The 26874-nt window shown below is 34.3% G+C and overlaps 1 long non-coding RNA gene across 1 annotated transcript in view; it reads right to left on the minus strand.

Annotated features, from left to right (window-relative positions):
• Positions 1–648: 648 nt before the first annotated feature.
• The window catches only part of LOC149033350 (uncharacterized), a 36003-nt gene continuing 9777 nt past the window's right edge, over positions 649–26874 (minus strand). Inside the window, exons 2-3 of the long non-coding RNA XR_016175756.1 lie at positions 8536–8655; positions 649–7845 (exon numbers count right to left, since the gene is read on the minus strand). This is a non-coding gene — a long non-coding RNA (uncharacterized LOC149033350). The remainder of the gene's footprint in view (positions 7846–8535; positions 8656–26874) is intronic.

Here is a 26874-nt window from a genome sequence, read left to right on the forward strand (position 1 = left end):
GACCATGACAGGGACCTGTTGGTTGCTGGTCAGAGGTCCAGACGAGAAACCGGACGTTGGGACCCAAAGGTCAATTCGAGTCAATGGACGCGCGAGTTCGAATCTGGTGTCGGAACGAGTCAATCGACAGTCGACCTTCGAACTTTACGCTAAACTTTAGGTATTTCCAATTATCCATTTTATTCAACTATATCTATATCAATGTTTTATTCATTTGTGTGCGTTTTAATATCTCGAGGAAATGAATTTTTAATTTGACATCATAACGAGAAAACTTATTTTTTAATTTTATTTATGATAAAAAAAAAAGAAATGTTATTGATTTTTTTCGGTAAGAATATTAATTACGAATTGTTTCTTTAATTTTGTTATTATTATGAGAGTTAAATTAGATTTTTTCTGTAAAATTTAAATTTAATTTGAGGTTCACAGTAGTATGAAGACGTTTCCAAGAACTAAAACAAGCAACACGTTTTTATTTTTGATTTCATTTTTGCACGAATCCGTTACACGTCGAATTTGACACGTGTTATGGAACACCTTAAGCAGGTGCATCCTCTTCCTTGCATCCTGGATCGAAACTCAAACTCCTTGTTCAGTGAATTGTAATTTAAATATTCTGCACAAAGTGTTACGTCTTATTATTACTTTCTTTTACTTAAATTTACTAATTCATCTACTGCAGTAAATAATTTGTTAATTTTTTAATGAGAAAAAATATTCTACTGTTTTGATTTAAAAAAAATCATCTAATGCATCAGAAAAGAATTAATTCAATTTGAAATTCAGATTAAAATAAAAATTTACTATAAATACAAACTATGAAACAATTTAACAAATAATTACTAACAATTTATAATTTATTAAAACCAAATCCCAAGAAAAAATTGATAAAAGTTCGTATGAAAGAAAAATTCCATAAAACATAAATTCCCCTTAAGTTTTCTATTTTCTAGGATAACATGTTAGTTCCTCGTGTCGTTTCGTTTGTATGTTCTATCACGCAGAATCTTCCCCTTCCTCATCTCCTTCTTTTTCTTCTTTTAAGACGGATGTGCATCTCGAAAGAAATATGTCCTTAACCGTTTACTATTATAGTACTCTGTGCAACGTTGACGATCAAGGGGGAAGTTATACGTTCGAAAAGGGGTAGACCAAAAACACTATAGCACCTAACATCCTATCGAAAAAGACGCTTTTATTCTAACACACTTATAGTTTAAATCTACAGACACAGTCAAAATGCGTTGGTAAAGATTGGTATCGCACGAATGATCACGGAACGAAAACTATAACACTCTTATTCTCTTTCACACAAACTCACACATATCTCACTTCCTCTTTTTCTTTCTCACCTTTCCTAAAAAAAGTTGAGTCTAACAAGTTGGAAAGACAACCATCCATGTATATTTTCTATAATTTCTTTTTTCTTGAATTAAATTATAAACAATTTATTTTTCTATTAAAAAGGAACTTAAATATAAAAATGCATGTGAAACTTTTCCCTTCGTTTTCTTTGAAGCTATTAAGTCTTACGGGCTTCACGATATATGGACCCCTACAACTGTGTAGAATTTTAAAAAAATCGGTGTCTAGTGTCTTGTAAGTCTAGTTTTTTATCTCCAAATTTTTCTCTCACTCTTTCTCTCTCTTTCTATCTTATTCCAAGTAGAAAAAGGGTGACTGTTCAGAAGGATGCTGTGGGAACATTCTCACAGATAGAACAGATCACCTGTAGCCATTGTATGGAACATCCCTTCGAGAAAACGGATCTTTCTACCCCCCATAGATCTCTATCCTATAGATAAACGCGATCCTTAAACGATATACTTTGAAAAACGTGATAAGGTTACTTTTAGAAATCGATACATCAACTGAATGAATATTTCATAGTTTTAACAAAATTCAATTCATTTTACACTTGATCTATCATGATTCTACATTAATATCAAATTTGTACAGTTGATTTACGTGATCTACATTTCATATTTTTCATACGAAATTTTTCACACTTAATCTACATGATTTATATTTTTTTTTATTTGTGTCATACGAATTTTAAACAAAATCATATATACAGTTGATTTACATGGAAAACACGGAGAAAATTAAAAGAAAAATATATTTCTTGTAAGAATTGAATAAAGTTGAGAATTAAAATCAAAGAAGAAGAAGGAAAACTTAAAAAAGAAAATAGAAAAAAAAGAAAAGAAAAGGAAGAAAAAAAGAGAAAGAAGAGAAGGAATAGGAGAAGCACATCATCCCTTTTACATTTTAATTTCTCCCCTTTTGCATGAGCTTTTCAAACGTTTCTCCCTACTTCCTCGATGTACTCAAATTCGCCATCTCTTTTTATTTCCTCCTTCCTTCTTCCTCATCCTTTCTCTTTCTAACTTTTACATTCTCTCTTCCTAACCATCCACCACCATCAGCAGCAGCAGTAGCAGCAGCAGTAGCAATAGCAACAGCAATTCTAGGTGGCATCCCTTTAACATTATAATGTTCCCATCCCTATTTCTTTCCTTCCTCAGTGGCTATCTCCCTTCCTTTCTCGAATACTCTTCTTCCTCCTCTACCCCTTTTCTAGTTGCTCAACGTACCGATTTATAGGTTAGGAAGGAAATTCTAAGGAAATGTTATGCCACCGGCCCCACTAAGATCAATAAGAAAAAGCCGTTGAACGTCGAGAACTCATTCGATCATGATTTTCAAATACGTTCGCGGGATTATCGAGTACCTAGGGTTAATATATAAATGTATGCATGTCTCCATATGTATATATGTGTACGTGCATGTCTATCGATAGTTAAAGATAGAATTGTAGTCTACATAGAATAGAGAAAAGCCAAACTTGGCTTACAATATTGCATAGTGCAGAAAATCCTATTCTAATACCTGGCATACATTAACGGACATCCTAAGAAAATTGGATTAAACCTTTTGGAATTGTTAACACCAATTTTGCATATACTTTCCAAAGAATATCTCAAATCCCCTCACTTCTTTCCCTACTCTTCACTTTTCTTTTATAAACAGATTTACTTATCAAACTTTTCGACTATTCTTACGTCTAACGTATACAGTTTTGTATTTCACCCCAATTCAGTTACTTAATTGTAAAGTTTTTAACCCCTTTGCACTCGTGGAAGTGAGAATTTTGGATTACTGAATGATGTAAAGGAATATCGAAAGTTCGTTGAAAGTTATACGAATGCAATTGTCGAGTGTCTGAGTGATTAATGATCTTCTTGATGGACAACTCGTTTCATCGTAGGGTTGCTTTTGTATAACATATTGCGGTACACCGTACTATTTATTTTCAAAACTCGACACGTATCTTGATATCTAAAGTAATTTAATAAAAATGGTAAACATTTATCAGAGAGATTAATTCGAGATTAATATTTGTAATCAAAATGTAAATGGAAAAGAAATAAATTTATTCGATTAATAACACGAGAAGAGAAAGTTCAAATAATTTATTTAATTAGGTTGGAAAGTAGTTTTGTATCTAAAATTAGTTCATGAAATTAATATTTCATTAACTAGGCTAAAAAAAAATCAATAATTGGATTTGCAATAAGTGAAAGAAATATAAGTAGTCGAATTATGTCTAAAAGTGTTTTGGTATCTAAAACAGGATGTTACAAATGTATCATAAAATAGATTAGTAGTTCGACTTAGAATGAATGCGTTGAAAGGTTAATGAAAAAAAATGAAAGAAATGAATAAGTCGATTAGTGAAATGTACGTGGATGAAGTTTAAATGGTTGGATTATGGCCCGAAGGTGTTTCAGAGGCACGTGCTAGGCAGAGACCTCTTTGACACTACTCGTGAAATGACCATTGGTCATTGTCGCGAGCTGGAACGCAAGAGGAAAAAGAGAGAATAACCGGTTACCTCCCGCCAAGAAGAACTCAAGAGACCCACGTGCTCCTCCACCCAACGCGAAAGAGGGAGAGAGAAAGAAACATGGTCCAGCAAGTAGCATGGAAGAAGAAGTGCCGATTATGAACAACACTCGTGTAACATCCTGTAACACCTGCCGGCTTCAAATAAATGTTCTCCAATCTCTCGACAGACCAAGGACAACATCTTTCGCTTTTATAAAAGGGAAATTATACCGTTCACTTAACTGTTCCTATTTGTATCTTTCATTTACTCAATCAGACACTCACACATTCAAATGCATTCTTCTGTTCAATTGAAATTAGTTCAAAATTCAAGATCGCGAAACTTCTTCAAGGCCGAATTTTAGAATTGAGATCAATTTTTATCGTATACATTTGTTCATTAGAATTTAATTTTTTTGTCAAAACATTATATTAGAATCATAGTATCGTATTTGTATCAAATTTATGCTATATGCAATACATATAGTATTTAGGAATGAAGATACTTTTATTCGAGCAAAAATTTCAAGGATTGCAATAGCCAGACGTCCAGTAAATATGTCGGTCAAAGTCAAGGTAAAGTTCGTTGCTCGCAAAAGAGAAAGAGGAAGAGAAAAAGAGAAAAAGAGAAAAAGAGAGAGGGAGAAGGTTGAGCATGGAAATCCAAACGATTTGCATACTTTCCGTTAAACGGCAGTTGTCGCTTTTTCTCTTCCGAGTATCTCATTCTTCCTTTTTTTCTTTTTTTTCCCCCGGTCATCGGCCTAGTCCGTTGACCGTGCGCGATTCGCTACATATTTTCAAAAGATTCAAAAGCCACTCTAAGTTTTTTATACCAACCTCTTGCCCCCTCTCTTGTCTCTTTCTATTATCATTATTATCATCATTTCGACCATGGTCAAATAGAAGAAGTTACGAGGAGAGAAGAAGGAAGAGACGTTCCTTGCAAACGTTAAAAAGGTTCCTTACGAACCTTCAAACCTTCGTCATCGAATCCTGCTTACATATGTACTAAATTTTTTACACGAGGAACAATAGCCAACAATTTTGACCAGTGGTCCTGCGTACCGTAGACCGACATCGGATAGGATTGGTCGAATATAACCCTAATCGTCTGATGTCCCACTCCCGGAAAAGGTGGCTAATATCCTGGGGAAGGGGTAGTCCAGACTTTAATTCATCGCTAGACGACGACTAGATAGGATTCGTTTGACGTGAGTTTGTTACTTCAACATTTAGTGATCATTCTTATCATCATTGCATTTAACAAGTCTTGATAATTATTGCAAATAGACGTTTTTCTTTTTATTGTTTCTATAAGGTGAAATTTATGTTTAGTGACATAATATCAAGATTATTAAAGTTAATTAAAGATATTTCATCCATTAATTCAATTCAAAGTTTTTTAATTTGGGATAGGACTCGGGGAATGTCGTGATAGGATTCAGAAAACGTGAGTTGGTTTCTTTTTCAAGATTTTCAGATCACTTTTTATCATAATTGCACTTAATTAATTCTTAAAATCTCATTCATAGCAATTAATTGGTGTTGCAAATAAAAATTGCTTTTTTATTTTTCAAGAAGTTTAATTAATTTTCAGTGAAATAATAATAATGTTTACTATGTTAGAACTATAAATGTTAATTAAATATATTTCATACACCAGAATTACTTCGTTTTGATTTAAATTTAACTTGCAATCTTTATCAACAGAATTTCCTAAGCGTGAATTTATTTTTTAAACATTTCTCGATCACTTTTATCATCATTGCGCGTAATTAATCCTAAAAATAATTCATTTTCATGAAACAAACATCTTTTTATATTTCTTCTACGAAGTTTAATTAATTATTAGTGAAATAAAATTCACGTTTAATATTTGAGCTTTAAAAAAATGTGCAGAATGAAACTTTATCTACTGAAATCACTTTGATTCGATTAAATGTTGACTTTAACTTGGAATCATGAAATAGTTTAGCGTGTGTGTGAGTCTTTTTATTTCAATTGTTTTTCTTTCTTTAACAGAACTCTTTTGGAGAGAATGTCGGATAAGAATTTAGTTTCTTCCATCTGGTTTTTCGACTCGCTCGAATATAAGACCGTTTTATCGTCGCTTCGAGTGTCTTTCTCTTTCTTTTTCTCTTTCTCTCTCCCTTTTTCTATTTCTCTCTCTCTTTCTTTCTAGCTTAACGCAAAAGAAAGTTCCAAGTATTCTCTCCGTAAACCAATTCCCTCCTCACTTTGTCGGGAACGATCGAATAGCGTATTGTACTTCCTCTCTTTTCCGTTATCGTCAGACTTTTCAGATCGCATTGAATTCAATTTATTAATACTCTTAAGAGAGAAAGAGAAAGAGAGAGAGAGAGAGAGAGAAAGGGAAAAGCTTATTTTTACGAACCCAAAAAACGAAGTAAAAGTAAAATAAGAAGAAGAAAATGTAGAAGAAGAAGAAGAAAAAGAAAAAGAAGAAATCAAAAAATATAACTTAGGGGTTTAAGATGATGTTAATAGTAAAAATGGGGTTTAGGTCTTTTCATCGAGTAACATGATATATGAGAAAACATTAATAATTTGGTCGACAATACCTAAAGGGGATCTGAAACCGCAAGAGAAAACCACAGAGGATGGTGGAATGTAGTTCAAGTGCACAACCCTTTTCCTAGTAGTAGTTGTAACACTCGAAAATGGAAAGGCTTTCCTTTCGGGGGTTGGTTGGTTGGTTAGTTGGTTGCTTGCTCTTCCGTTGCTGCGATTAATCAGGATTATCCAAAGCACCGACCTCATGGCCTCGCGTTGTCCTTCCCTCGATAACCATGCGATGACCATCCGTCATCGAAGGGAAATTCTCTCCCCCTTTCAATCCTCACTTCCCCTCATCACCTTCTCTCGAACCTTCCTCGCACCTCCCTCGGGACGACGATTGGCTCGCGATCCGAAGCCTCTATAAACCGGACGATCATTACAGTGTCATTAACTCTGACGAGCGTGTAATCGTACCGGGCAAGAGGTCAGAGGGTGAACAACGTACCTCTGCCCAAGCTTAGTCCATGTTGGTAAGGTCACGGCTTCGTACTCTATGAGACTTGATTGAACCGCTCTTATGAATTAATTGACCCATCTAAGCGTGATCTAACCGTTATCGATTTACCAACATATCATTTAGATTTGTATTATGAGTAATTGTTTATAAGATTGTATGAAATATATACATAAAAAACTTTCTTCTATCATAGAAACAAGAGAAATAAAATTTAAAAAGTATAGAATTTTATTTTATATGTTCGTAACAATTAATATTATGAAAATCAAAATACACATAAGTGCTATAAATCCATAGCGAATAGGAAGGGGTTTCGATATATCAAGATAAATCACGATTAGATAAGGTAAGTACTAAGCAATGCATGTAAGACAATATTACATGCTTATCAGGATGAAATCGAGTAAATTAATGATCAATTTCACTACTATTAACGCCAGCGAAATACGAAGTGTAAAATAAGGTACATTAATTAATTATACTATTAATTAAATGAATTTAATCGATAAGACAAGAAAAACTATCCTGTGAAGTGATAAAATATATGATAAAATATAAAATTTTCATGAATAATTCCAAAAATAAAATTACTCGTGTGTTCGTTAATAATTGATTTAAATAATTACAACCAGTAATTCGTACGAATTAGGAGCTTTTATCCCCTGCATGATTAAATACTGGAGGGACTTTAAATTTTTTGACTTACTAGTTACAAACTGTTATAACACATATAAGAAACATGAACAGTTAGTATTAGAAGATCTGCGATGGCTCCAAAACACTCCTACTTTGTAGCAAGTATTATATTCTGACGATCAGGGAATTCTTCGATTTCCCCATGAAGATCAATCGAAGATCCATCCAAGAATTCATTCCACATCTTTAAAAAGGAAGAAAATCCGTTGTCATACCTGTAATATAAAATAGAACAAAACGATAAGTTATATCTGCAATATGATCCAAAATCATATCAAATAAAATCAAATATAATGTTTATAAAAATGAATACTTACAATATATTCCAATGGGATAAAGTTCAATACCATTATGGTAATGCGATGTGTATCCTACTTTTAGGATGACGATGAATATAAAAAAAATGGTAACTTTAAAAAATAAATCTGGAAAAGTTGAAACATACTAAAGAACAATATTTCCTGTAAATCATTTCTAATGGTAAGACATATTAAAAGATATTCTATCATAAATAATCAATGTTAAATATAAAAAGATAATGTAATAATCCATGAGAATTAAAATTATTAAAAATAAAAGTTAAATATATTTGTTCAATGTAACAAACTAACCAATTATTTTTTGGATAGTGCTTTGTACTTTAATATACAAATTCAAGGAATATAAGTTTTCTAATATATTTCTATAAAATTATAGAAAAGTATGTAATGTTGATAAAAATTGTTAATTAAAATCTTTAAAGTTGTCTAAATACAAAAAATAACTGTATCAGTTAACTCAATGAAGAGTTATGTAAAAAGAAAACCAATTTTTATACCTTCCTTATTAATAAAAAACTTCCTATACATGTAATATTAAATTTATCGGTATAACTTTAGAAATAAGATTATTATAAAATTTAATACCTCACTTTCTTTAGTCTTAACACATCGAAGGACAAAAGGAGAATGAAGATTTCTTTCTGATTATTGTTGCTAGTGTTGAATGTTCTGCTGTTCTTGTTTTGATCTCAGCTCGAAAATTCCCTGAAAATATACATACACATTTATACATTTTATATACTATATGTTTGCATTTCTTATTCTCTCTCTCTCTCTCTCTCTCTCTCTCTCTCTCTCTTTCTCTTTCTCTCATTCTATTGCACTTTTTTAGGTTATAAAAGAAAATAGACTTACCTTAGCAAATATAAAAAAAATAAAAAAGTAAACACGATTATAAGGTTATGTATGTATATTCATGCTGTATTCTTCCAATACTCGGAAACCTAAATAAAGTAAAAATTATTATTACATTAGTATAATATAAAATCGAATTTAAATTTTGAGCTAATCAAATTAATATGGAGCAAGGAAACATTGCCGGAACAATAGAGAGAGTCGATTATAATCCCAATCTTTAAAAAGGGAGATAAAATGGATTGTAATAATTACCGGGGTATTTCACTTTTACCGACGTGTTATAAAATACTATTAAACATCTTACTAGCTAGGATAGTATGCGGACGAGATAATGGGAGATCACCAGTGCGGTTTTAAGAGAAATAGATCGACTACAGACCAAATTTTTGTTATTCGGCAGATCTTAGAGAAAAAATGGGAATTTAATCAGCCGGTACATCAACTTTATATAGATTTTCAAAAAGCGTACGACTCGGTAAAACGAAAAAAAAGCTCGAAATCCTAATACGACAGGGGATACCAACAAAATTGGTCAACCTTGTTCAACTTTGCCTAAAGGAAACTAGGGATAAAGTGAGGTTAGGTAACCAAATGTCGGAAGATTTTAGTATCCATAGCGATACTACGAAATAGAATACGAAAAAGAATTAATTTAGGCAATTCATGTTTTTATTCGGTTAACAAATTACTTAGCTCGCGGTTGCTGTCTAGGCGATTAAAAATCAGGGTATACAGGACAAACATCCTACCGGTAGTCCTTTATGGTAGCGAAACGTGGTCGCTTACGTTACGGGACGAAAAGAAATTTAGGGTTTACGAAAACAAAGTTCTTCGTAAAATCTTCGGTGCAAAACGCGATGAGGAAACGGGCGAATGGAGAAAACTCCATAACGTAGAAGTACATCGATTGTACAACAAACCGAACATTATTAACGTCATAAAATCACGCCGATTAAGATGGGCTGGTCACGTGGCACGCATGGGGAAGGATCGAACGGCGCACAAAATATTGGTTGGTGTACCGAATGGGAAAAGGCTACTAGGTAGACCGAGAAATAGATGGGAGGATAATATTTGAAGGGACCTAAAAGAAATAGGATACAAAGACCGCGAATGGAAGGATCGCGCTCAGGGACGGGAACAATGGCGGGATTTGGTATTTGCGGCAATGAACTTTCGAGTTCCTAACGCCAATTAATAATAATAATAATGGAATTTGTCTAACGTAGTTATGAAGAAAGCCGAGTTACGTGCATGTGACTCCAAATTTTATTAACTATTTATTAAATTTTACTCGCCAGTAACACGAATCGATGTTAACACATCAAAGTTTAATAGAGAACTGCAGATTAAAAAATAATATAAGTAATCAGAAAATTTTGTGTTTACAAAACCAAGTAAGTCGAAATAGTTATCTAAGAAACAACATAAATTAATAACATATTAAAATTATTTTCTATTTAATGTACGTTAAAAGGTATCGAATGTTTAAACCAGTGTATTGTTGCCGTTAAACTGAGTCATGGTCCACTATGAAAGTTCTTTTATTGAATGTTGTTTATATAATTTTCCAAACGTTAAGCAAAGTGTATAACGGGAAGAACGTACCTAATAAATAGAATTTCAGATTATAACGTTTGTTTTTTGTATTTTTTTAATTCATATGTAATTGTTTTAACAAAGGTATATTTGTTTTAATGATACTACTCAGTGATGACTTCTACTGCAAAAATTTTCTTATAAAAAAATACTACATAAAAATCATTAAATATTTAAAATATGTTAATAGGTATGGAATGTTTAAGCCAGTGTATATATCTTTAAGAAACCTTAAATATAAATAGAGTACATTAGAAAATTAAAATAATTATTAATTAATCGAAAAAAATGCATAGTGCATCGTCTTCCTCGAAATTCACCTTCAGACTGGCACGTTGTCCTCTATGCAAGTACTTTTATTAAATGTTGTTATATGACTTTCTGACAGTTGTGCATCTGTACAATGGTAATAATATTCCTAATAAATGAAATTTTCTTATTTAGAAAGTCATATAAATAACATTTAATAAAAGAACTTTCATAGAAGACAAGAAAGCCGGTGGATTTCAAAGAAGACAGTACAACGATTTTATACTCGGTACTTTTAAACAACAATAAGCACTTACATCAATTAATTACCAATTATATTAATACTTTAATACACTCTACTTACATTACAGGACAATCTAAAACTAAAAGTCATAACTGCACAGGAGCTATAAAATAATTACAATAGAATAAAAAGAAAGAAATATTCTTAACGTTATAATCCTAAATTTAATTTATTAAGAATGTTATTAACGTTATACACATGCTCAACATTTTAATCATATAAACAACAATGTATAAAAATATTTTCATTGAAGACAATGTCTCAGTCTAAAAGTGAATCTTGAGGAGAAAGGTACATTGATCATATATTCTGAACTTTTAAGCGACAAGAGACACTCCTATCGATTAATTACCAATAATTTTAATATTCTAATATACTCTACTTATATTTCAGATTGTTTCAACGCATATACACTGGTTTAAACATTCGATATCTTCTAACTTACATTTAATAAAAAATATTGTTGATATGTTATTAATTTATGTTTTTTCTTATATAACTGTCTCTACTTACTTGGTTTTGTAAACATGAAATGTTCCAATTGCTTATATTATTTTCTAAACAGTTCTTTATAAGACTTTAACATTGATACGTGTTTCTGGCTAATAAAATGTAATGAATAGTTAATAAAATTTGACGTTATACGTACGTAACTCGACTTCCTTCATAACTACGTTAGTAAAACTCCATATGGTAATTTATTTATTAAATAAATTAAAAATAAATTCTATTTTTCTATTAATCTTACACGTCTCTTATGAATATTCTAAAAATAATGAATACAATAAAGACAGTAAAGACTAAAAACTTCATTTCATTGAACAGAAAAACATGATCGTATTGAAGAGAATCGTTGTTTCAAATATCCCTAAAAAAATTGACATCGAATGCTATCTATGAAAGAATAAATCTTTATAATTTGTATCGTTAATGATCTGCATTATCGATTAAGTATCAAACATCTGCTTCAATTTTAATATTTTCATAGATGACATACGATATCAAATTATCAAAATATAAAGGAAAAATTTTCAACTTTTAGGAACTATTACGGAAACTCGAAGAATTTAACCGTGAAACTCATAGCAAGGTCATAAAATCCTTCCATAATATTTCCCAGAGCGTGAAACTCTCTAGTATGTATCTTTAAAGAAAGATGGCAGAGGATTAGGTCCAACTTGTGTAGCTGCGACTGCGTGAAGATGCAGGTCATTTCGTAAGTCCCCCTTCTAAAGAAAAGCTGAAGAGAGATAGCAAGAATACGAGCAAGATGGAAAGGAAAAGAGAGAGTAAGAGTAAGAGAGTGAGAGAAAGTGAGAGAGAGAGAGAGAGAGAGAGAGAGAGAGAGAGTGAGAGATGAGAGCAAAGAACGCACCATTGTCCTGTAAAACGTCGAGGACCAGGTGGCCAGGATTCGTCCCATTACGTTCTTGGATTAATTGTAATGCAAAAACGTACGATGGCTAACGAAATGATAGAAATGTCCGTCTCCAAAGCAACGCTCCGCACCATAGTAGCTGGACTTTTTGCCAACTGGCTGAGAGCAGCATAAGTTATCAACGTGATTAAACAAGGGATCGTAGCGATGCATCTCAGAATTCCTATGGGGATGCGAAACGGTCAACGAAAAGGGGTTTCGTTCTAAGATGTCAGTTGCTAATCCGTCTTTGGACAATATAAAAGAATTTTTTTCTTAGGGAGAATTAAACACACCTAGAGAAAACTGAACAAACAAAATGGACAGTAGACAAACGATTCCATACAAAATTCATATTAAACGTATTTTTTTAAAACATTTTTTATGATAAGATATTTAAAATAATCAGATAAAAAAAATATTTTAAATAGATTAGAATGAAAACTAAAAATTAAAGTTTATAAGATGCACTTGCATATACAGGGTATGCTGTTAATTGGTAATAATTAACAATGATCAAAGAGCATTGAAGAGTATTTTTAAAAACGAGAAGCAAGTAAGTCAGTCTTGGAAGGTATAGATGGAAGCTGTTTAATACGAGCACATCGCTTTAAAGCTCTTTGCGTGGGTGAGAGAGTAGATGGCCCTAGGGTGGTTGCCACGCCGGTGGCTGGTGCACAGGGTGGTGTGAGTGGGTTTTCGGAGGTTGGTGATTCTAAGAGGTCCAGTGCTCACACACGTGGGAGCTGTTGGGAGGAACAGAATGAGGAGGAATAGAAGGAGATGATGGTGGAAAGGAGAAGGAGGAGTGGAAGGACGAAGGCTGCTGGAGGCTCTGGTCCAGGGGGCGCCAGTATTGATCTCTTGGCCCACCTCCGGCCCCAACTCCTCGGTCCACAGCGAAAGGAGGAGGATGGAGGAGGGTGAACGGAGGAAGGGTGGACGGGAGGGTGGTGGCCAGGGTGTGTAAGATGTCAGCGTGCGTACATACAAAGTAGACGACCGGTCCGCGTCCCTCGACAAGACGCAGCAGGAAGAGGAGGAAGAGGAAGAAGGGGAGAAGGAGGAGAAGGAGGAGGAAGAGGAGGTGAGAGCTACGCAAGTCCTCGAGTTTCCTCTTCCACTACCTTGTTCTCCTTAAATAAGTTATCTCGCATGACGTATACTCATAGTAGACGGATTAAGAGCACCGTCCGATATATATACTATCTTTATATACTATATACATGTGTATTATATAATAGTATATGCAGGTATAGATGTGTTGGTAAGTCTCGAAAGGGTTCCAGGGCCGACGGAATTTCATTATGATTTTCCAACATTCCAAGTATTCTCACCGTCTCCGCGAAACCCTTGTCGCTTTGGTAATAACGTTCTTACTTCCTCCTTATTCTTTTATCTTTTCTTCTAACGACAACAAATTCTTCTCCCTTTAGAAAGTTATACGAAATATAATATCGGCCTAAGTCAAAGTACTAGTAGTATCAAGAATCTCATCGTGTTTTAAATATTGGGATATGCAAATAGTTTGTAGCATCGTTTAAAAAGTTTTTAATCGACTTATCGTTTCCTCGACACGTTTCTAACTGAAACGAGGAAGGTAGACGATGATTTACACCTTGTTACGAGATTCCCGATAACCCACTCATCCCCTACAACAGCATCAGCAGCAGCAGCAACAGCAGCACCAACCAACCAACCCCCTTTTCTATCTTACAGCGATCGCATCAACTTCTTTGCTCAACTCCCTCTCTCTCTCTCCCTCTCTTTCTCTTTCTATTTCTCTCAGTACAGAAGTGTGAGTGAGCTAGCAGGAAGAAAGGACAAGCATCAAGGACATAGACGCGTAATTATCCGCCAGCCCAACACGCATACTCAACACTCTCAAACTCCTTCCTTTCTCAAACACCCAGGTTCCATTATCTCGGGCACGGGGTGCCAGTTTTGCTCGTTACGCTCTTGTATCCGAGCGAGTGAACGAGCGAGTGAGCTAGCCAACCAGCTAGCTAGCTAGCTAGCTAACACCTATACACATATACACACACTTACAAACACAAATATCTATATACCTTCTACGTTCTTACCAACACATCTTAACTCGTGCGCGTATATGCGCGTAGCGTGAATAATGTAAGGAGGGCAAGGAAAAGAGGGGGGGGGCTCGAACATGGCTCGGGAAAAGCCGATACAGCCTTTGTCCACCTCACCGAAACTTCCCTCCCTCGAAAACAAATTAATTTCGTTCGAGAAAAACTTTATTCTTCTTTCTATAATTTTATTCCTTTCTATGTAAAAAATACTTTGCATTTTGAAACATGGTTTCTCTTGTATCGAGCAGTAAATAGAATGTGGGTCAATTTGAAAAATGATCCTAATAAATTCTTCCAATAATTCCCTGTCCCCCACCCAAAAAAACAATCCTCTGATCCAAGAAAAAAAATCATCCTTCTTAAAAAATTACTTATGTTCTTCTAGACAATTATGAAAGTTAAGTTGAATTATCAAGATAATGAATTTTCTTCCTCGTTTTATCTAAGGTCTCCAGTGTCCAAAACGTCACAAATCACATACACACAGCACACAAATAAGTAAAATTCTAGGGAAGTGAGAGTAATGCTTGTGAAAGACGAAGAGGGTGTAGAAGGGCTGTAGAAATGGACATGTAGGAAGGTTTTGGCCAACGTATAACATACGCGCTTACACATGTGTGTGTGATATCAGTAGGAGTAGCAGCACTTGCGCTTAAACTTGGCGAAGCTCCGGGAAGCAATTTACATGGCAGCGCGCATCTCCACTCTTCGCGATCCTGTAGTAGGTGGACGCCAACGAAGGGTACGAGACGGCATTGTAATTCAAGTAATGTAAGCTTTATGCAAAATACATGTTAGTTAGGAGTGCAGGAGATGGAGCCACCCTTCACCCTTCTCTGCTCTCTGCCCCCCTCTCTTTCAACCCTCTTTCTCTCATCCCTCACCACTCCTTCCTTACCTCCATCTCCTTTTCTCTCTTGCTCAAGCTTTCTGTATCTTTGTCTCTCTCTCTCTCTCTATCTTTCTCATTCCCTTTCCCTTTCTCTTTCTATTCCGTTCCTCGAACGTTTTCCATCTCCGTTCAAAGTTCCCTGTGCTGCTTGCCTGCCACTGGCTACTTCGCCCACACGTACTCACACGTGCTACACATCGACGTTATTTACATACTCACATACATGTATATAACGGGTGAAGCATTTTAAACCGGCCAAATGAATAGCTCAATCGCTATTGGCTAAGCCATATTCATAGATGCCCTATCATAGTGCTGCCACCAGGGGCCCATGCAAGCCAGAGGCCTTGGGCCCTTATAGGGGCCCCAAAAATTTCTATAAAGAAAATCAAATATATTTTCTTTTTTTACATTCAATATAGATCGATGTAAATGTTATTAACTTTCAGAGACCTTGAATATTTTCATTTTTTTCAGAGCCCTGCAAAATGTAGAACAAGCTTAGTTATAGGATTGTTGAAATAAAATATTTTAGATAAAATTTAGTTTCTCAAAGGCTAACATAATTTAATGTTAAATTTTCATACATAGACAAGTAGAGGGACATTAAAGTCACAATTTCATTTTTTATTACATAAAAAATAAACGTAACGCAAATATAGCAAGCACGTAATTCATACGTAACTTGGATTATATCAATTTTGAATTCAAATGAATTTTATTTGACACGATTACTTTTTATCGTCCAATAACAATCGAGTTATTCTGGTGGCCTGTTTTAAATACTTCACCCGTTATATATATATACACTTAAATACGTTCATATGTACCTTAGATATGTGAAGATATGTGTGTATGTATGTGCACACGTGACGTATGCAAAAATGTATGGGTTTCTCGGAAAATGTGCGATCCTATGGAATTCTGTGAAAGTCCGCACGCACACCCCTTCCCGATCTCCTTTCCCTTCTCACTCTCTTTCTTTCTCTCTCTCTTTCTTTCTCTCTTTTTCTTTCTCCCTTTCCTAACTCCCGTCAACCACCCTTCGTCTTTTCTCCGCTTTCTCCCTTTCGTGTGCTTATACGCCCGCACTGTACCTAAACCTCCCTTGACCAAGGGCTGGACCACGCATTGGCGTATTCGAACAATTTCAACTTTCACTGTTTTATTTTATTATTAATATTATTATTATTGTTATTATTATTATTATTAATAAATCCACAAAATTCAGCCTTAAAAATGAAAAAAATATTCTAAACTATACGCAGATAAAAAGCATTAAAGTCTCTCGATCGTTCCGTTAGTTTTCCATAAAAATCATCCAAAATGGAAGCAAAAGAAAATTCCTTACCACATTTTATTAATTAACCTCGAATTTGTAATGAGTTTGTTGAAACATTTCCTAAAATTTGATAAAAACGAATTAATGATCGTTAATTTTCTTCGTTCAAAAATTGAAATTATATTGTCTATAAATTGGAAACGCGTGCGTTTAATAATCTTAATTTTCGATCTAAAGTTTGTCTTAGCTATCGGTACTCTTACTCTTTACGCCAATGCGGGGGTGAGAAATAGCTTGGAGGGTGTTGGCCGGATGTAAAAGCGAAAGGGGTTGGTGGACCTCGTCCACGGGCAAACGCGAAATTTCTACAGCGCCTCGCTGGAACGCCGAACGAAAAACGCCACACTGAGGAGGACACCCATACCCCTACTGAACTTCGTAAATAATCTGAAAGGCGACGGCCCCTTCCCTAAAGGAAACCACCCCGTCCCTACAAACCACCCACCCTTCTCCTTTCTCCTCTACCTATTACGATTCTGGAAAATCGATTCTCTTACACTGCGTACAGTGAAACAAAAAAAAAAAGAACCTATTTTATATGTAATGGAAAAAAATATGGAGAAGATATTAATTCGATATAAAAAATATTCTTGAAATCAATTGAATATCAAATCGTTGAAAAAATCATTTTCTTCTAACTATAAAAAGTAAGAAAATAATAAAAAAAAGGAATTATTTTTTTTTTAATAACATTTTAACAAAATAAATGTTAGAAAACCGAACGTACTTGTAATAAATTGTATCATAAATCGTAAAAAACAAATTTACTTTCAACTGGTTTAATAATAGCATAAGATTATTTAAAAAGTGGTGTTCTTTGTATATACGAGCGTAGGAATACACGTAAGTATGACTCAAGAGTAATCTAAAATACTTTGGTCTTGACGACACGAGAATACTTTCTTCGAAATAATTAGAGATCACATCCTTGGTCGAGTTTGCGTGACGGAATGATTGTTTTCTAAGAACAGTGACTTTGTTATATTGACTATGAAAAGCAAAAGTCTTAATACAGTACAAAGAATCGCTTGAGAGATAATCTTGACTCTTACTTTTTATAAAACAAAAAGAAAAAAACGTATGCGATTATTAGGCCAAAATATTTGAAATTGATAGATGAAAATTTTTCAGTAGCTAACCCTCGTATCTTTTAAGATCCTGCGTCTAATTTGCATGGATATGTTAGAAAATGAGAGTAAAGAAAAGAGGGGGAGGAAGGGAGGAAAAGTAGCAGCTATGGCGTTAAGCTTATAGGCCGAATTTTCGGCTCAAGATCGTTGCGAAGGACTTTCAAGAAGGATGAGGATGAATAGGGGGAGTGGGAGGAGTGGGATGGGGATGGGGACAGGGTGGAGGCAAAGGAGGTTGAGAAGGAGGATGCTCGGCCGTGCGAGGGAGAACGTGGCGACCATGCCGTAGGGGATGGTGAACCGTTCGAGAGATGAGCTACGGCCAGTTCTGACCCCCTCGGCGACCAGAAATTACCCCCTTATCTTCCAGCGGCAAGGCCAAAGCCATACACTGAATCCTAATGCCCAATCTCGAGATTAACGTTCACCAAAACTCATCTCAGCCATTGTTAACTCGAACTTTGTTCTACATTTTCACCGATTTCTCTTAATTATTAAGTAAATCACAATTTTACAATATAAATAATTTTTAAAAATACAATTAACGAAACATTGCCAACACATTAATCATAAATTTTAATCAAATACAAATGGAAGTTGATAAAACGTTTTGCTTGAAAAAAGAAACTCCTGGGATAAGCCGAAAATTTGGCCGAAGTTACGATCGATGTAGAAACGAGGAAGGCAAGGATAGAGTATATGTGTATGTGTATGTTTGTGTGTGTGTGTGTGTGTGTGTGTAGATTGAGAAAGTGAGAGATAGAGAGAGAGAGAGAGACAGAGAGAGAGAGAGGATGGTAAAATCCTGCCCTAGGACGGACACCAAGCGGATATTCCGTGACGCGAAGATTAAAGCTCGCGTGTAGCCGCGAGCGTAGAGACGTATCCAAGAGCTCACATATACGGACAAACAACGGAAGCAAGACATGTTCACGTACAGGCCTCCTAATACACATAAAAACTCATACACGTTTATGAAAGTGACACTAGCGTACACTCGTGCACGCCAACGCGCGTAGAATGTAATTAAGATAAATTAGCGTTAAGGGGAATCGGGTTCACTGAGAGAAAATGAGAGACTAAGAGAAAGAGAGAGAGAGAGAGAGAGAGAGAGAGAGAAAGTGTAGGAATGTGAAAGGGTGGAGAACAAAACGTAAGTGTGGATGTGTGTGTATGCGTATGCTTATGTGTATATATGAACGTGTAGAAGTCATCTCCTAGTAGAGAAGCCGACGGTAGAAAAGGAAACTCGGAGAGGAAGGGTGGTTTGCGAGGGAGATTTGCGAGGGCGGCTTCGTCGAGGGATGTTCGGAGATGGGAAGAGAGAGAAAAAAAGGAAGTTAAAGGAGCAGGTGGGGGTGGGTGAGAAGGGGGAAAATAGGGGGAAGAGCATGCACAAACCAAACTTAGCGCGAGCTTGGTTCGAGCTTAGTTCGAGCTTAGTTCGAGCTTGGTTCGTCGACGTTACGGCACGCTGGAAGCTTAATGATGCGTGCTGTTGCCGCCAAACGAGCATTCACTGATAAAATGATGACCAGAGGGCGAAAAGAAAAAGAAAGGGGAGACGAATCTCTTTCCGTGCGTTGGCCAAGGTTATCGGAGAGAGAACGAATATATGAGAGAACACAAGAGGAAGAGAGAAAGATAGATAGAAAAAAAGAGTATGTGAAAGAAAGAAAAATAAGCGATTATCGATCCGACGCATCCAACATTATGCACGGTTACGCACGGTTCGAACGCGAAACTCCGTGAAGAAGCGCTTCGGTACGTGAGACCAATCCGTACGTATCGTTCGAGAGATCTAGAATATCGGTGAACGATAATCTTCTACAGAATGTTTTCAAACTCTCATCCTTTCAAATATCTTTTCCCGTTTGCGATAAACGCTTTTCCTTTACCCCCTTCCGCCTACCACAACTCACCTCGCGTGTCCGAACGATTCGTTCCATTCGTCTTACGATTTACGATTTTTATAGAGAAGTAAAAGTTTTCCAAAGTTTTCAAAGTTATAGAGACTGCTTTATCTTCGGTTAGATAATCTATTTATTTACGTACTTTCTTTTGTAATCTCTTCTTTTTTGTATATATTTATGTTTTTGTTAGTGTAATCAGTTCAATATTTTTTGAAATAAAAAATAGATGATTTAACTTGATATTTAAATTTTGAAAACAATGTGAATAATTGTAATACTATGTTGAATATTAACCGATTAATTGAATTTTTGGTTTTCCACGTTCACGTAAAAGTATTTCATTCAAGAATATTAAAATAATACTATCGATTAAAATAGAAACATTATGAAAACCTTATTCTTGCATGAGTTAATCTATTGCTGATTTAGGTTAAAAATGTAAGAATTCAGGTCAGCAAAAAAGAAGTTAACAGTACTTCCTTACATTTTTATCTATAATAATAAATAAACAAGTAGATGAAAATTACGATAGAAATCACAGTAATTCTGAAGATCTTGTTCTTACATGTATAAATCTGATGTTAATTTAGAGTTAGCGGATCGTTCCAGGAGGTGAACTACTTGACCCTTAGGATCAGTAACGTAGCGAGCTGATATCTTCCGTGGTCCTCTTTGGCAGGAGGTTTGGACAGTAGGGAGAAACAATGCCTGAGGGATGCTGCTGCCGTTGATGGACGCTTCCGATAGCGTTGAAGGGTAACGTCGAAGGAAACAGGGGGACAGGGGGTAGGGTCGAGGGATGAGAGGAGAATGAGATGGAGAAGGAGGAAAGGTTGTCGGTTGAGAAAGAGGAATAACGCGCGAGTCAGGAGTAGGAGTTCCTCTCGCTAGTTTCTCCGGCTATTATATGATTTAATTAATTAAGTTGGCAAGACCCTCGGTAACGCGTTCGCGTGATTAATAACATTGTACGGACGGGGCCACTATTAGCTCGGCCTCCGTTTGTGGATTTACGACCTTGTACATCCATATATTATATTATATATTCAGACATCACCTGGTCAAGTCAACGCCAACTGCACCCGAAAGATGATGTTTTTGTTATGAATGCAAAAGCCATTTCTACTTAAATATGCCAAAGATTTCACTTTCATAGTTTTAGATTTATTAAATTATATCGAACTGTTTGTTATTACCTGACGTTAACATTAATTCCCAAATTTTCCACCATGAAAAGAAAATATAAAGAGATGTGTTAGTATGATGAAGGATTTAACGTAAGAGGCCTAGGGAGGCAAGAAAATTCGAGTAAAAATGCTAACTTTTAGGCAAAAGAAGAAAAAAGGAAGAAAAAAATAAAAAAAGGGTCGAATCGTAAAAAAGGGAGAAAAGAGAAGAATTTCAAGCAACTTAAGTCTTATCTCTTCGAAAGCGTTGGTCCAGTCGGCCGTTCTTTCGAAAGATAAGCCCTGTCCATTTACGGTATCTAATCTTCTTGAAAGACACACCTAGAAAATCCTACGAACGTGTTACTAAATTTACGATTTCGAATTCGAATATTAGATTTCGATCATTTTTATGTTCCTTCGATAAAGGAATAAATAAAAAAGAAAAAAAATAAAAAAAAGGAAGACGTATGTATTAATTAATTATTTATCGAAGATATGAGAGACAAGTGGGGTGAAAAATTAGGGATCGTATAACCGTTGATCCTTCATTTATCACGTTCGAGGAAATTGACGAGCATAAAAGTGGAAACAATGCGGATAGAGGACTACTACTGGCTATAATGTTCGATGAATAGGCCGCAATATAGGCGATGCAATCGCTCCCAGGTTTGTTCACGAACCTACCCCAACAAAGTCGCAACGACAGCAAAGCGGCTCACCCCCGTCACCGTTGAGTTCTGCTCGGGAAAAATGCCGAAACATGCCGGCAACGTGCCATCCTACCAACCCACAATCAACCCCAACTCCCCACCTCATCCCTGCTCCCAAACCCCTTGACTCTCTCTCTCTCTCTCTCTCTTTCTCTCTCCCCCTCCTCATAGGAAGCGAAACCATCCCCTATGTCAGCCCTCGACGAACGTCGGTGATGTTGGGTCATTGACATGCACCCTCATAAAGAGACTGCAGATCCCGCGCTCTCGTAAGCAGATACCGACGGAACGTTTGCATTATTTCGAGATCGCTTTGCATGAACCAGAAAGAGATACTAAATCTTTCTGTGTTTTATTTTTTTTCTCTTTCTTTTTTTTTTCTTTTTTCAATTTATCTATTTAGCTGATTTAGAAAATAATTTTAGAAAATGAAAATAGTAATAAAAAATCGAGAGAGAAATCATACGCTCACTTGAGTACAATTGTTTCCTTTTATTTAAACAACATTTGTATATTTTATAATAAAAACAAAACAAAAAATATTCGTGCACCAGTTGACGAAGGGAAGATTAAAATATAAAAAATTGTCTGTTAAATCGAACAACACGATAAAGAACACGCACGCAAGGTAAAAACGCAAGTGTTATGGTTCTAGTAAAAGAAAGGGATAAAAGGGATGAAAGAGGTGACTGGGGGTAGGTGACAAAACCAACGAGAGAACGATGACGACAATCGACAATTTTAAACGATCATCGATCATTTTTTCGACGTCCCTACGATTGGTCGAACGTGCGAGTTTGTTGCAGAAATCTCAACAGCTGATTGGTTGACATAGAGTGTGAGAAAATCTTCCGCGTGCGTACTCAATGCTTGCCAGTCGAGAATGATTTATCCCGATGACGTACGTTCTTCTTGATTCTCTCTTTTCTTTTTCTGTTTTTTTTTCTTTGCTTTTTTTTAATCTTTTCATCTAACTAAATTTAATATTTACAACTAAAGAACTCTGACGCGAGTTACATTTTTGTCAGAAACGATTAAGAGACACACATTTTACCGAATGAATTTTAGTTAAAAAGACCATTGCATTCTTTCCATGTTTTTTTTTTGTTTTCGTTATAACCCCCTTCTATCTCAACGCCATTAACAATGGGGTAGTGATCGAGCTATTTTTACTGGTTCCCGTTGGTCGTATTTTTTTCCTCCCGCGAATGAACAAAACGACACATTGTTGTTAGGAAGGAAATTTCGCGCGTAACGCTTCCGTTGCACTTACGTCACAGTATTGGTCGTTACAACAAGGCTTATGCGTTTTACCGATATTCGAGAATACGGAAAATACGGAGAATATAAATCATAGGGGTAATTAATTAAAATGAAAATAATAAAATGCTACATTTATCCGTTTAACTTAAACGAACATTAAACATTCATTAAATTCGCTATCAACGATTTATTTAAAAACAAACATTTTTTTCCTTAATTTAATAGTAATTTATTATAATCTGTTATCTGACATTTATGATAACAAAAAAATTAAAATTGAAAAGGATAGGGATAAAGTTGAAAAATGTTTAGTCTTGTACGGAAACTATTTTAATATTTTGTCAAGTACACTTTTATTCATTGACGCTGTCTACAATAATTAAACAAATAATAATCAAAAAATATTTTTTTAACAACCCTCAGTATATTTATAAGTACAATAAATTTATCTAAAGTTAATTGAACGATGAAAATTTATAAAGAAAATGAATTCAAGTTTGAGTTAAATTTTGTTCGCAACCTTGTTGAAATTGAAAGAAAATAAAAGTAATAAAGGGGTTATAGGAAATAATAGAAACAACTTTAACTTAGAATTAGTATACTTTTAGACATACTTTTTCTTTACGAATTGACTATGGCATCCCCTGTAAGAATATTCCTCTTCTTCTTCGAATTCTCAGATCGTCACATTCAAAGATACTATTTCCAATTCGTTTTAAAACCAGATAAAGAAGATAAATTTTACGCATCATTTATTCCAGATTAAGAAGCATGAATCATTCAATTATTATCTCGAATTTTCTAATAAAGCAGAAAAAGAATTAGAGAAAAAAATACAAATATATTGTATAATAGAAAGAAAAAGAAAAAGATAAAAGAAAATCCTTGAGAAAAACCGGTATTCACGATAAAATATATAATCGACGTAGACACAATATCAGAATATGTTGAAATTCGTTTGGATTTCCACTTTGATTTCTACGATGTCTTTCAAGAGGAACACTTCGCCGATTTTCAAATCTCACGCTAGTGAAACGTGAGTAGAATTCTCGATAGATGCTTTTACCTATGGGACTTGAACAAAAGATTTTTGTCTCTTCTACAGTTTCTGTACCGTTCTATACGGTATCGTACAGAGTATCTTACCGTACCTTACCGTATTGTATCATTTCTTTTCCAGTTTTTGATATCATACATACTAAAAAGAACGAAACTCGTGGAAAAAAAGGATGATCGGAGTGTGTAAAGGATAGAAATAAGAGAAAACGTTGTATGACGATAACGAACAGGACAAAATAAGAAGTAAGAAAAAGAAGGAGAAGATGAAGAAAAAGAAATCCATGTTGGTTTCTCGTACATAGAGCGGATTGACGACGCATCGAAAATTAATGTGAATACCACGAAACTGGTCCCCGCGGTATTCGCCGACGGGAACGGTATTTCTGTATTTACCAATAGTATCGATGATATTTCTTCGTTTGTTCGACGATAAGATCTCTCTCGCGGGACGGCAGGACGAAAATTATAGGTTATCGCGGTTTGAATTATTTCCTTCTCGACCAAACTGAAAGAGAGAGAGAGAGAGAAAGAAGAAGATGGATCGGTAGATCATTTCGAAGATCATCCTATGGTCAAGATGGCAAACTCTGACCATGATGATGATAATGATGATGATGATGATGAGCACAGAATATTGTAGATATTATTATTAATTCAAAAATTAGTCTATTGCATATTTTTTTATTTTTTATAATCGTCTAATATATAAATGATAATATTTTATATTGTTTTTATTATTAAACATTTCACACTTTTTAATTATCAATTATTTTGTATTATTTAATGTTATTAAATCGGTAAGAAATTAAACCCCTTTTTTTCAATGGTAAGTAAAAAGAAATGATTTTTATTGTGTTTTAAATTTTACGTCATTGAATTGTGAAATTTAATAAATCAACTAATTAGCAATGTTTTTCACGTTGTTATGCGACAATTAACATCTACCAGTGCATTTATTTTGCTGTCGTTTCTTCCAACAACAATTCCAATTTTTTATTGAAATTTTGAAAAGCAATTTTGACAGTGGCGTTCATTTAACAAATACTCTCATCAGTAAACGACACAGATTTTGGTTATACCTTGCACTAACGCTAATAAAAAAGAAAAAGAAGAAAGCAAAATATGAAAAAAATGCTGATCTTTGGATTTCCCATTTCATATGCGACTGACAAAGAAAAACTACTTGACGGATTAAAACGCAAGAAGGTTTTAAATGATGTCTGAAATGATTGTTGTTGGAATATCGTATGATTTTTAGACTTAAATTAACTTTATTTTTAAATAAATGTGATTAACTAAATTATAACGCGATAAATGAAATTAATTTCCAAACAACCTTGATATTTTTTAAGTATGCGTATCTCCCATGCAGCAATTTGCATGTGATGAAAATTGGTTCAGTATTATTTACGATCTATCAATATTTTATAATAAATATTGTAAGTTAATTATTAAGTACCAAATGGCTGCATATTTCGTAATTTATAATTTTTAAACAATTTTCCTTTTCACCCTATGTATCCTAAATTTTTATTATCAATAGCTTAAATTAATTTAGTCTTGTATATTTTTATTTATTCCTTTTTTCTAAAAAAAATAATAATAATATTAGAGTCATTGTACGAATAAAAGTTGAGTCACGATCTTCTGGTGAATTTTCACGTTGTAAAGAAAAACTTACTGGAAAATAACTCATAAAATTTATTTTTTATTAATTGTATAAATCTTAAAGCAATTTACCATTGTACATTTGCAATTCATTAATCATTGTCAAGATAAATGTCACTATGTCTATTTTTTAAGATGTTTCTGTCAGTCAGATGTCCATTTTTCTTTTTCTTCAGATTTTCTTCATTCTATTCTCGTCTATTCTTCTTCTTTTTATTCTTCACTCAAGGGATTTTAAATCCTATTCTTAAGAAAGAAAAAAAAATGTGTCCTACGGTTCATATTTTTTTTGTTAACATTTTAACTTTAACCGAAACGACGTTTCGTATTTCTTGCTTTTTTTCAAATCGTATAAAATCTTTCTACAGATTTATCGATCGACTGTAAAATCCATCGTAGAAAGAATCATCAAAATTAATTGGCCAACGTAAAATCTCCCATAACGCATAAAATAACATACTCTCACTTATACTCGCTTGCATTAAAATGAGCTTCGTCGTCCTTCTTCGAAGAAGAAATACAAAAACACAAGATTTACTGTCTCTTTATATTATTTAGATTATCATAATAAAACCTGATTTCCGACTTGATATTAATTTCACGTTCTAATTATATTAAATGTCAATGTATGAATATTTTTTGCAGACAAAAAAAAACAAAGAAAAAATGCAGACGAAGAAGAGAGAGAAAGAGAGTGAGACTAAGAGAGAAATAAAAAAAAAAAGATTTTAATATCTGGCATCCAATCTGTGAAGAATTGTAGCGGTAATTAAAACAAAAAATCTATCAAGTAAAGGTATTCGAACGAGTATTCGAGCGAGACAACTACCACCTTTCCCACGATATTTTCCATATCTTCTTCAGCTCTTTATTCTCTCTCTCTCTCTCTCTCTCTCTCTCTCTCTTTCTCTCTCTCTCATACTCTAATTCTCTTTTTATCTGTTTCTGTCACGTTCACTCATTTTCTCTTTTATTTTTTTCTATTTCTCTCTCTCCCTTTATTATATCTTTTCTTTTCTCTTTCTGTCTCTCATTTCCCTTTCTCTTTTTATTTTCTTTTGAAGTTTTCCTTTCTTCTTATTTTTTTTCTATTTTTTTCTCTTCTTCTTTCTTACTCAAACTTTTTATTCTATTTAATCACTTTCTTTTTTTATATATATATTTTTCTTTTATATATAAATTCTATACTACAAAAAAAAACTTATAAATATAAAGAATTTATATATTATTCTTGATGCATAAATTGCATATCTATTTAATA

This window comes from Polistes dominula, unplaced genomic scaffold (genome assembly GCF_049000335.1).
Source record: "Polistes dominula isolate Pdom_NZ unplaced genomic scaffold, Pdom_raw_medaka contig_49, whole genome shotgun sequence".
Classification (NCBI taxonomy): domain Eukaryota; kingdom Metazoa; phylum Arthropoda; class Insecta; order Hymenoptera; family Vespidae; genus Polistes; species Polistes dominula.